Source organism: Ursus arctos, unplaced genomic scaffold (genome assembly GCF_023065955.2).
Source record: "Ursus arctos isolate Adak ecotype North America unplaced genomic scaffold, UrsArc2.0 scaffold_31, whole genome shotgun sequence".
NCBI classification, from domain to species: domain Eukaryota; kingdom Metazoa; phylum Chordata; class Mammalia; order Carnivora; family Ursidae; genus Ursus; species Ursus arctos.
In genome coordinates this window covers 963831-976146 of record NW_026622997.1, presented here as the reverse complement: position 1 = coordinate 976146, position 12316 = coordinate 963831, and the positions used below count along the sequence as shown (strand labels likewise).

At 46.7% G+C, this 12316-nt stretch overlaps 1 long non-coding RNA gene and 2 other non-coding genes across 4 annotated transcripts in view; 1 reads left to right on the top strand and 2 right to left on the bottom strand.

Moving 5' to 3' along the window:
• Positions 1–2840: 2840 nt before the first annotated feature.
• Positions 2841–12316, bottom strand: part of LOC123000493 (uncharacterized) — a 73813-nt gene continuing 64337 nt past the window's right edge. For both annotated transcript variants that reach the window (XR_008956634.1, XR_006408493.3), the window contains exon 3: positions 2841–10807. This is a non-coding gene — a long non-coding RNA (uncharacterized LOC123000493). The remainder of the gene's footprint in view (positions 10808–12316) is intronic.
• Positions 3767–3848, bottom strand: TRNAS-GCU (transfer RNA serine (anticodon GCU)). Its single transcript has one exon. It is a non-coding gene; the product is annotated as a tRNA-Ser (tRNA).
• TRNAA-AGC (transfer RNA alanine (anticodon AGC)) lies at positions 10511–10582 on the top strand. The gene has a single exon. It is a non-coding gene; the product is annotated as a tRNA-Ala (tRNA).

Genomic DNA, 12316 nt, shown 5'->3' with positions numbered 1-12316 from the left:
GCCTCTTATCCTCAGATATATCACATACACCTGAGAGTGGCTGCATCTAATTCTGTGTTGATAACGTCTATTCTTTTTCTTAAACAGAACCCCCTAAGTTGTGTAGGCTGCAGACCTCACAAACTCTGGATAGCAACAAAGCGGGCTGGAGAGTGCCCCGACTGCCTTGACTTGTATTCTGCTCATCGCCTCTTCAGCGACAGTGCAGGTCAGAGTCCGTTATCAGCTTGGCCCCGTGGAAGCCTGACCCACCTCCGAATTGGAGACACTGCATTTATTTAGAGGAGATATTTAACCACAACGATGCTATCCATCCTCGGTCCCATGAAGCAGCGGCTAGCACTTTGGGCCTGGAATCCTCAAGCTGCGTTCGAGTCTCACCTGATGCCACTTCCTGTACTTTCTAGTTCCTGGGATGGCAGCTGTACGCACAGCAGTATTCAACTTCCCAACTAGAATCAAACAGAAGAACCTGGGGATTAAATTCCATTTTCAAAAGTTACCTCCCTGGGGCACCCAGCATCTTCAACATTTCCAAGTACAAAGGTGTCCCCTGCCCAGAGCTCTCAGTCTGTCCCCCCCCCAGATGCCAAGCCCCATGAATAGGGCACTTCTCACTCTTGAAGCACTCATCCACCCTCTCTCCTTCCTCCTCATTCCCACCACCTATCCCAAATCCCTGGAGGGCAGCCTGGAGGTGGCAGGATGCTCCTTGACCGGCACCCTATGCAGGTGGCCCAGGGTAGGGTGTCCTCACACCAACAAACATTGCAATTGAACCAGCCAAGCTGAGACTCAGGGACAAAAATGTGCTTGAGGAACATTCTTCTCACCGTGTAGACAAGATAGAGTTGGGCATAAAGATCAAACCTAGGAAGTCCGTACACTCATGTTACCTGTAGAACAATGAGAGAAACAGGCCACAGGAAGGAAAGATTTCCTTCCAAAAGGACAGGAGCTAAATTAGGAAGAGACAGGTATTAAAAAAAAAAAAAAAAAAAAAAGGAGGGGTGCCTGGGTGGCACAGTGGTTAAGCATCTGCCTTTGGCTCAGGGCGTGATCCCGGTGTTCTGGGATCAAGCCCCACATCAGGCTCCTATGCTATGGGCCTGCTTCTTCCTCTCCCGCTCCCCTGCTTGTGTTCTCTCTCTCGCTGGCTGTCTCTTTTTGTGTCAAATAAATAAATAAAATCTTTAAAAAAAAAAAAAAAGGAAACCCAGGTATCTGTATTTTGTACAGACGAATCTCTTCTATGTCATAAGAGGCAACCTTTAAATCCAGTGAACTACTTCCAGATTCCTTTTTACTTCAACATTTTAATGTTCTCATAACAGAAAGTCAAGTCCTACTCTTCCCAATTCCAGTAATTCATTAGACTACGAAAATTTATTAGCTCCTATTATGAATTACCATTGGTTACACAGAACTTATGTAACAAATTAAGGCCACTAAGTTTATGAAAACAGATTCTTTTGGTTCCCACCGGGGATGCTTGATGGCACCTGCACTTACATGGTCTGTGATAATGCCAGCTGCCAAGGGAAAGAACCTGTTCTGCTTGGGCTGTCGCCAGCAGGTGCGGCCCTGCCTTCTTTCCACCTGGCTGATGCTAGTGTGATGAGGCCTCCCCCAAAGTGTCTTCTCTCTTCTGAAATGGCCTGATGGCCTTCCCGTCTCAGAATTCTATACTTGCAGTCCTTCGTCCAACCAGCACCACCTCCAGCCTGTGGTTCTCTCAGCCGTGCAGCACTGACATCCTCACCAAAACAAACTCAACACCACATATGGACCCCAGCCTTCCAACTTTATGAAGTGACACGAACAGAAGGAAGAAATGCTTCTTAAATACAGAAAGATATTTTAATGATGTAATCATTATGATCATATCCAGCATCAAGGACCCACTTTAGCTCAAATCCACGAATTCAGACTTTATTCCAATCCTCTAAATTAAGGTAATGGAAAAGGCCTGGGTGGAGGGGTGTCTGCGCCCAAGTGACCCAGGACTGGGGAGAAGGCCACGGAGCAGGTGCCACAGGGAGACAGAACCAGCCAGACACACGACAGAGGCTGGGAGGGCACGTGCGTACTTCTGCTGGTTCCTCACATGTTCCGTGGCTCTCCTATGCCTTTAGGAAGCTGAGGGAATCTCTGTGGGTGTTAACAAGGACTCCCTCCTTGACCAAACAAGTGAGGTTCTTCTGAACAAGGCTCCATCCTTGGCCTGTCAAGCCCAGTTTCATAAAGAATCCTATTGAGTCCAGTTTAGGTGGGAAACCCCTACCCTTGATATCAAATCAAGTTCCTTCTACTCCACTAAATATTTAATCAAGTTTTTTGTGTTTTTGTTCTTGTTTTTTTAGCAATTTTCCATCCAGTGACTCCCTTACCCTGCCCATTGGCTGTAAGCCGCTGGCTGCCCCAGTTGTATTCCAAGTTGAGTTCAATCTGTCTTCTATTGCAATAGTCTTAACTTTTTAACTGTTTAACTCCATCTGGTGCAATTTTCTTTGATAGTTCCCTCAAAGAACTCACAGACACACCCTGGGAAAATGTCTTTTCCAGAGAAGAGACCTAACTCAGGATTTGAGGATGCAATCAGCTATGTAGAGAAGGTGTGTCCAGAGGAGAGTGAATGAATTAATGGTAGCCAATTATCTGAGGATATGAAAACAGTTTTAAAGTCTGTACCAAATAGGAGAGATGTGGCTGGGAAGATTGAAGACAGGAGCAGCTTTCCTGGGCTGAACATTTATAGAAATAAAGAGAATCCTGGGTGGTTAGATGTAACAGGCAGGTACCTAAGCCAGATGATACAAGTCTTTAAGGTCAACAGAAGAAACATCTGAATGCTTTATTAAATCACAGATTCAAAAGCACACTCCTCGAGATCATAATTTAACAGATCAAGAGTGAGGCCCAGAATTCTTCATTCACAACAAGCACTTAAAGCAGCCCAGAAATCATATTTCAAATACTGCTCTCAGCACCCCCCAAAAAAGCAAAAACAAAATTCAGATGATTTAAAACAAAAACAATTCTATTTTCAATAAATGTTCAGAGGTGTTCTATTGTAACAAGGGAGATGGAAGTTAAATCGTACTGTAATATCACTCTCACCTACTAAACAAACGGAGAGCCCAAAGTTGACAACATATCCTACTGGGGAGGGTGAGGGGAGCAAGGACTTCAATCATTATTGGTTGGGAGTGTAGACTGATAAAATTCCTTTGGTGGGCAATTTGGCACTGTGTCCAATATTTCAAATGCATATATCCTAGGAAGCAGCAAATTCATTTCTAAAAACGTATGTTACAGTTTTACAGATGAACACATTCAAAATTACATCTCGGGGGCGAGGGGACACTTTAAATTAGCAAACATGTTGAAAATTGCAGTACAGTTAAAATCTGGCTGAAAATACCGTGCAAAATACAATATATACAATACAACTTATTTACCTCTGTGGATAACTTTAAGCTCAGCAATGTCTTTCTCGCTCAACTGCTTCTTCAAAACTCCTGGAGAGTCCGTGGAGGGGGGGAGGCATCTCGGATGAGAGTGAAGGTTGGTCAAACCACCCCTGGTGATAACTCTGGTGGTTCTTGTGCTGCTGAGGAAGACCGGGCTCTGAGACCCAAGAGCCTTCTCGGGGAAATTAGCAACAGTAGTGGCTGCCCACAATCTAAACTGGTCAGGGGGAACCAGGAGTGAATCCAGGCGGTTCTCCCAGAGCCATCCAGCCAGGAGTTCGCGGGAAACCTCTCGACGAGGGTGGGATTCGAACCCACGCGTGCAGAGCACAATGGATTAGCAGTCCATCGCCTTAACCACTCGGCCACCTCGTCGGGTGCAGCCCTCGCGCGGTCAGACTCTTCACCCCGCAGTCGGTTCTGCGGTGATCCATGAAACTGCATTTCCCCTGATCCAACGTGGCCTCGATGCTCACGACTGTACCCCCAGTCAGGTGTGTCCGGGTCCCCTCACGACATCACACCCTAGATGGGCAATACACCCAGCAGGCGGAGGGTATCCTGCGCGTGCACCTGTTGGCCGCCCCGCCCGCGCGCAGCAGCGCCCGGGACTCCGATGTGACCGCCGCTCCCGGGTAAGGCTGGACCCTCCAGGATTTGCCCCCGAAACACGTGAGACTGCTGGGCCGCGCCTGCAGGTCTCTCCTGTTCGCTTCTCTGGGGCTTGCCCCTTACAGCGACCCGGGAGAACTTGGCTGGAGCAGAAGATAACGCACACGCCCGGAGGAGACCACGCTGGCGCGGGAGTGACCTGGGATCTTAGCACCGCTGACAGCGTGGCCGCGTCCGCCCTGGGGACGCCCGGGTGGGGAGACCCGGGATTCGGGGTCCAGCATGCCCGGGGCGGGGGCTCCATCACGTTCACCGGCGGCTTAGCGCAGGCCATCTCGCCAGCTCCACCTCCAGCCCCCTCCCCACCTCCGTGATGTTTCTTCCCAGGAAGAAGCCGAACTCGACAACTTAGGTAAACCCAGCGTCAAGAAACCCCTTTCACTCACTAGGCTTCTATGCTTTTCTGTATTTAGTGCAGGATTTTGGAGAGAAATGGTAAGACAAGAGATTCTTATTTGCCAGGGTGCTTTTCCCTTCCTATGAAACCTCTCCTTCTGTTCTTAGCTTTGGCGCGGGAGACCCTCTTCTCTCCGTCAAGTTTCTTTACTGAATTTCATAAACTCACCTCCAGCATACACCACCCATCAAGGGAAACTCACCTACAATCCATGCGTTAGAGGACTGAGGATTCATTCATTTAGTGAGTCAAACAACCATATTACCTGTTTTTATGATTTTCCTTAAGCCTTGAGTTTTTGTTGTTCAAATCATTTATGTTCACTTCTTGTGTGTCCCTCTTCACAGTTCCAAGGAAACCTAATTTATACCAGTGACTTCAAAACTATTTCTCAATACAAATTTTGAGTCGGAAATTTCCGTTAGATTAACAAAGACTTTTGGACTGTTTTCCCTCCAGTGCTCCCCAGAGGGCAGAGATCATATTTCATTATTCATCACGTTAGACCGAGCACGCTGGGGGCAAGTAGTAGGCACACAATAGCTGTTCTTGAGTGAATGAATGAAACCAATCTGTATTTTAGTAAAAGAACTACTAAACACCAAAAAGCAAGGTACACAGAGGACTATTTTTAAACTTCAGTTTGTTGGGCTCATAAGTAACACTGCAGGACGGCTGTGAGGATTGAATGAATATGCGAAGTGCTTTAACAAGCCTGGCACTGGGAATCACCACTGCCTGACAAAGCTTTGCATTCTCATTATTATCCCTAAGAAAAGAGAACTGGCAGAAAAAAATGAACCATGACCACGTGCAGTGCAGGCAGTCCACAGAAGTAGGGAAAAAGTCAGACAATAAATGTCCCAAAAGAAGCTCCACTTCATGTGTATTTACAGATATGCTAATTAAAATAGTAATATATTCTCCCTTCCATCAGATTGACAAATATTTATAAAATTAATAATAACAAATGTGGGCCAGATGTTGGAAAGCATGTTTTGAAATACTGCGGTGAGAATGTACATTGGCACAAACACATTCACAGATAATTTTATAACACCTATTAAATTGTGTTAAACTTACATCCTTATTCCCTTCCTAAAACCCAACTATCAAGTGGAGGTGGGAGGGATGCAAGTTCAAGTATAGTATGTATAGTTTTGTTATTATTATTATTTTAAATGCATATGAAGGTAGATCGATTACCTACCGATGGATAGTAGTATCAGTGAGGGCCATTTAGCCTCAGCCTCAATTTCATGAAGGCTCAAATTTAGACTTTTCTTGATACCTCCAAAGTACATTATACATACAAGTATTGTATACTTATTTGGTGTTAACAGAGTTCATCTGTAAGTATGATTATTTCAAGTATCTCCCAATTTTTAGAATCTTCCTTTTGTATTTATTTTGATGTGCTGTAAGACTAAAACAAGTGGAAATTGCCCTTGGCCTTTTGCAACTTTTGAAAAATCATAATGGGCACTGACATCAAAAATATCTGCATATCAGATAGAGGGCTGGTATCCAACATCTATAAAGAACTCATCAAACTCAACACCCAAAGAGCTTGACTGATCCAGTCAAGAAATGGGCAGAAGACATGAAAAGACACTTCTCCAAAGAAGACATACAAATGGCCAACAGACACATGAACAAATGCTCCACATCACTCGGTATCAGGGAAACACAAATCAAAACTACATTGAGATACCACCTCACACCTGTCAGAATGGCTAAAATTAACAAGACAGGAAACAAATGTTGGAGAGGCTGTGGAGAAAGGGGAACCCTCTTACACTGTTGGTGGGAATGCAAACTGGTGCAGCCACACTGGAAAACAGTATAGAGGTTCCTCAAGAAGCTAAAAATAGAGCTATTGCACTACTAGGTATTTACCCCAAAGACACAAATGTAGTGATCCGAAGGGGCACCTGCACCCCAATGTTCGTAGCAGCGATGTCCACAATAGCCAAACTATGGAAAGAGCCCAGTTGTCTATCGGCAGATGAATGGATAAAGAAGATGTGGTCTATATAGACAATGGAATATTACTCGGCCATTAGAAAGAATGAAATCTTACTATTTACATCAGTGTGGATGAAACTGGAGAGTATTATGCTGAGTGAAATAAGTCAAGCAGAGAAAGACAATTACCATATGATCTTACTCATATGTGGAATTTAAGAAACAAAACAGAGGATCATAGGGGAAGGGAAGGAAAAATAAAACAAGATGCAATCAGAGAGGGAGACAAACCAAAAGAGACTCTTAATCATAGGAAACAAACAGGGTTGCTGGAGGGGAGGTGGGGGGGGGATGGGGGTAAGTGGGTGATGGGCCTTAAGGAGGGCACGTGATGTGATGAGCACTGGGTGTTATATGCAACTGATGAACCACTGATCTCTATCTCTGAAACTACTAAAACACTATACGTTAATTAATTGAATTTAAACAAAATTTAAAATAATCTGCAAGAATAGATACCAACTGTCAAAAGTTGGTATCTCAAGGGCTGCTGTTATGGGGCTCTTGCACTTCCCGTATCATTTGTGTAAGGTTTTACTTTTTACTTTATTCCCAAGCATGTATTAATTATGTAAATAAAAAGTGGAAATAAGACTTTTGGTTTTCAATCCCACACGTAAAGACCTTGGAAGTTGTCACTCCCATCCTTATAATAAGGAAAAAGCTGAAAACAAATCTTGTTAGACCCACCAGAGAATTGAGTCACAGGGCAAAGACCTGCCCCAAAGCTGGAGAGACAGATAGATAGTCACGATTTTCAGGAGCGGAAGTCCAGGAACAGAAGTTGCAGCTGAAATCAGTATCAGGATAGGAAATCTTAAGCCATCATTAGTGAATTGCTGGGAGCTCAGTGTAGGGTAGCTTGAGAGTTGGAAACTGCAAGGGGCTCTATCCTGGGGGAGCCCCCACGCTTTCCTACATCTTAACACCAGGAGCTCTGCGACCAGGCTCTCACTTTGCAGATACAGAAAAATACCCTCTTGCTTCTGGCTAGGACAAGGGAAAAGTAGCCACTTTGAAATGTAGTAAGCACACCATAGCTACTCTTCAGTGACTGAATGAGTGAATGAATTTTAAAAATTCAACTTTTTAATAAAAGAACCACCAAGCATCAAAAAGCAAAGTACACAGAGAGTTTCCTTTGCAAGCAAGAGCTCTTACCCAGACCTCTGAGTTCTCCTAACAAGGTCTGCTTGCAAGGAAGCTACTTTATAATTATAAAACTTCTAATGGGTAACACAGGAGAAAATCTAGGTGATGTTGGGTTTGACAGAGTTCTTAGACACAACACAAAAAGCATGATCTTTGGAAGAAATAATAAATGGTACTTCATTAAAATTTAAAAACTTACGCTGCGCAAAAGGCAGTATCAAGAAAATGAGAAGACAAGGCAGACTGGGAGAAAATATTTGAAAAACACGTATCTGATAAAGGATTGGTATACAAAATATACAAAGAACTCTTAAAACTCACAAACAGGAGAACGAATAACCCAATTAAAAAATAGGCAAAATATCTGGACACCTGAACAATCTGGACACTGAAGATGTACAGCTGGCAAGTAAAACATTAAAAAGAAGGAACACATCATGAGGGAACTGCAAATTACAGCAAGATGCCACTACACAGCTATTAGAATGGCCGAAGTCCAAAACACTGACCATGCCAGATGCTGGCGAGGACGTGAAGCAACAGGAACTCTTTCTCCTTGCTGGCGGGAATGCACAATGTTACAGGCACTTCGGGAGACAGCGTGTCAGTTTCTTAAAAGACTAAACATAGTCTTCCCATATGATCCAGCAATCGCACCCCTTGGTACTTACCCATATGAGTTTAAAACTTGAGCTCCCACCAAAACACGCACGTGGAAGTTGATAGCAGGTTTATTCATGATTGCCAGAACTTGGAAGCAGAGTCCTTCAGCAGGTGAATGGATAAGTAAACTGGTTCATCCAGACGATCGAACGTATTCAGTGCTCTCCAAAATGAGGTCCTCTTGCAAAATATAGTGCCCTCGAGTCTCACAGGGCTGCCTAACAAAGCACCACCAACTCCGTGGCTTACAGCAGCAGACATCTACTCTCCTACCGTCCTACACGTGTTGGTGGGGCCCGCACTCCTTCCAGGGGCTGCAGGGGAGAATCTGGTTTTTTTTTCATTTTCCAGTTTTTAGAGCTGCGGGGTTTTCATTTCTGAGCTCCTGGTTTCTTCCTGTGCGATCGAAGCCTCAGGGCAGCATCTACCCTCCAGGAACACACTGCCTTCTTCTCCTTTGCTTTCCCTCATGTAAGGACAGGAGTGGTGACATTCGGGGCCCATCCAGATAACCCAGGATGACTTTCCCAGCTCAGAACCCTTACCCCCACCACGTCTGCACTCTCTTGCTGACTGAGGCAACAGTCACAGGCTCGGGACTGAGACCGGAATGTCTCTGAGGGCCCTGATCTAGCTTATCACCATGTATTTTTGGGCCCTGGGTGTCTCTCCCAGCGAAATTCTCCCTCAAATCTTCGGGGGAAAGTTTACAAAGATGCTTTCTGTAAGCAGACACAGCGTCTAATTTCAAGCCTTAAATCTGGTCCTTATCCCCCTTCTTTTCTCGTCTCTGCTCTTTTCATTCTAAATACTATGAACGTGGGAGTTCTCCCGCTAAACACGGGAGTATTTGGGCATGGTGCTGTCACTCACCCTCCAGACACCATCCTAACACAACACCAGCTATGCAGTACTCGGTGGGAAATGCGCGACCTGAAACTAATCATGAGAAAACTACAGTCAGACCCAAAGTGAAAAACGTTCTATTTAAAAGAGAAGAAGAAGAAAAGACATGCTTCAAATGGCATGTTGAATGTCATAAAAGACAAAAAAAAAAAAAAAAGTCTGTGGAAAAGTTTCAGATTAAAAACTAGAGAGACAGGCCAACTCGACGCAATGCCTAACCCCAGAGTAGACGCTGCACCAGAGGGGAAACCGGGCCAGCCGGTCCACTGGCAACTGAGCGCAGAGGAAACAGGCTCCGGGTCGGTGCTGGGTTCCCCGGGGTCCCTAACAGGACCCGGTTCTGCAGCGAAGTACGTGAGGACGACTGAACAGGATGGCCTGCAACCTACTCTCAAACGAGAGGAAGAGGAAGCAAACGTGAAAGCAAATGGAGCAAAATATTAACAATAGCTAAATCTGGGTAAAAGGCATCGGGGTGTTTTTGTACTATTTTTATCCTTCTCAACTTTCTAATAGGTTTGAAATCGTTTCAGCCGCAGAGTAAGGGAGACCGCCCTGGGGGCCCCAGAGAACCGACGGCTGGGAATCCGGGCCGCACCGGGCCAACATTTCCCCTAAATCCTCCGAGGAAGCAGCAAGTCTTCGCGGCTCCCGGGGTGCGGGGTCCCCACGGCTGGTCGAGGGGAAGCAGACGCAGGGCTGTCAAGGTGCTCACCTGTCACCGAAGCAACATTCCCACCCATCCCCCACCAGCCCGCACAGCAGGGGCCGCCGGGGGTTGCGGACGCGACACCTGTCGCCCCGGCGCGGGTGCCCAGCTTGTCCGGGTCGTGAACCCGCGGGCACCGAGCGTTCCTTCGGCTCCGGAAGCGGAGATGCTGCGAGGGTGTCGGGTCGGGGCGCGGGGGGCGCGCACCCCCGGCTCCCCTCGGGCCCCCCGCCCATCCCCCGCGCCGCCACCTGCTGCGGCCTCCCGGGGGGGGGGGGCTGCCCCGCGGAAAGCGGGAAACCGAGCGGCCACGAGCCCGACCACACCCGTCTCCGCCGCCCCCTCCTGAAACCTCAGGCTGGCTTTTTGGGTTCGCTGGTCGCTCCTTCTGAAGCCACCGCGCAGCCGGGTTCGCGCGCGAGGACATTTCCTCCGCAATCCACTCATCTCAGAGGGAAGAAATGATGATTATAAATCACGAAAGGAATCCAAAGGCACGCAGCCGCAGCTGGGGGTGTAGCTCAGTGGTAGAGCGCGTGCTTAGCATGTACGAGGTCCCGGGTTCAATCCCCGGCACCTCCACCAGTTTTGGGAGGATGTGCTCGTGACGCAATCACAGTCGCTCGGGTTCCCGCGACACCCGCCGCCTCCTCTGCTTCCGTTTTCTACCTGCGTGGATGCCGCAGTGACCCCCGATGTCTGTGGATGCGTGTGCACAGGTCCTGGGTCCCACGGGCAGCAAGCAGCAGACGCTCGGTTTCACCACTTTCTTCTGAATTTTGGCAGGTTCTTGGGGCCGAGAACACCCTGGAGGTGGAACAGAGAACGAGCTGATGATTTTTTCCTTCTGAACCTGCGAACTCCTTTGCCCCTTTCTGAGTCACCAGACATGGACCCAGGGCCCCCGCTGTCACTGTGGCGCTTTACGCACATGAGGGACGCCGAAGGACCATCTGCCGTAGCACGTGGTGCCCAGACTGTGAGTGACAGAGGCTGGGGGTCCGGAATCCTGCCTCTGCGGACACTGCGCCAGACAGCAAGCATCTAAAAGTCTCTGCAGTCAAAGTGGAACTTCAATCACAATAAATGCCGTGTCAGGCTCATTTCAGACATGACTGGAGGACCCCTTCCACTGCCCCAAACCAACAAGCATCCCACAGGTAACTGAGGGATGCATATCCGAGCCAAGTCAGAATCAAAGCTGAGTCGCTAGTCTGAAATATCAGCTGAATACATACTGTGAGAGAGCGAGCCCTCACTTGCAAACTTATTAACTTCTAGGGATTATTTTTTATTCTGGAAAATCATTCTGTGTAATATATATTGTTAGGAGATGTTTATGATCTGCACTCCCTATTTAAGTCTCTTTAAGGCATTTTGTGTCAAACATTTATTAAATTTTTTTATGACAAGATAAGGATGTCTATTACCTTCACTACTATTTAATGCTGTGATAGAGGTATTTCTTTTTTCTTTTCTGTCTCTCTCTTTCTTTCTTTTTTTTTTTTAGCGAGAGAAAGAGAGAGGTGGGGAGAGGGGCAGAGGGAGAGAGTGACTCTTAAGCAGGCTCCACACCCAGAGCCGAGCCACATGTGGGGCTCCACGCCTGACTCAATCTCAGGACCCTGAGATCATGCCCCTGAGATCCTGATCTGAACCGAAACCAAGAGTCCAACCCTTAACCGAATGAGCCACCCGGGCGGGGGCCTCTGTGATGGGGGGACTATTCAAGACACTCAGATAGGAAAAAACAGAGGATTAAGTATTGGATAGCAAGTGAGAAAGCTATCTCTATATATCTTGGCAGGATTATACATCTGGAAATTACCTTTCAAAGTGGAAAAGCCACTACAAATAAGAGAATTTAGAGCATCTAGCTGTAAAACCAACACAGACTCACACACAATAGTCTTTCTATATCCAACCTTTGGAGGTTTTTGGAGAGCATCTCATTATTTTGAAAGCTCACCAATGAGGGAAAAGAACCAAGTATTTATCCTATATGAACAATAGGGAATGTTTTTTGTTTTGTTTTGTTTTGTTTTTAAGATTTATTTATTTATTTGACAGAGAGAGGGAGAGAGAGCACAAGCAGAGGGAGCTGGACAGGGAGAAGCACGCTCCCCACTGAGCAGGGAGCCCCATGAGGGACTTGATCCCAGGATCCTGAGATCATGACCCGAGTTGAAGGCAGACGCCTAGCCAACTGAGCCACCCAGGTGCACTGAATAATATGGAATGTTTTAAAAAAGATTTTATGGATTTGTTTGAGAGGGAGAGACAGCATAAGAGGGGGGAGGGGCAGAGGGAGAAGGA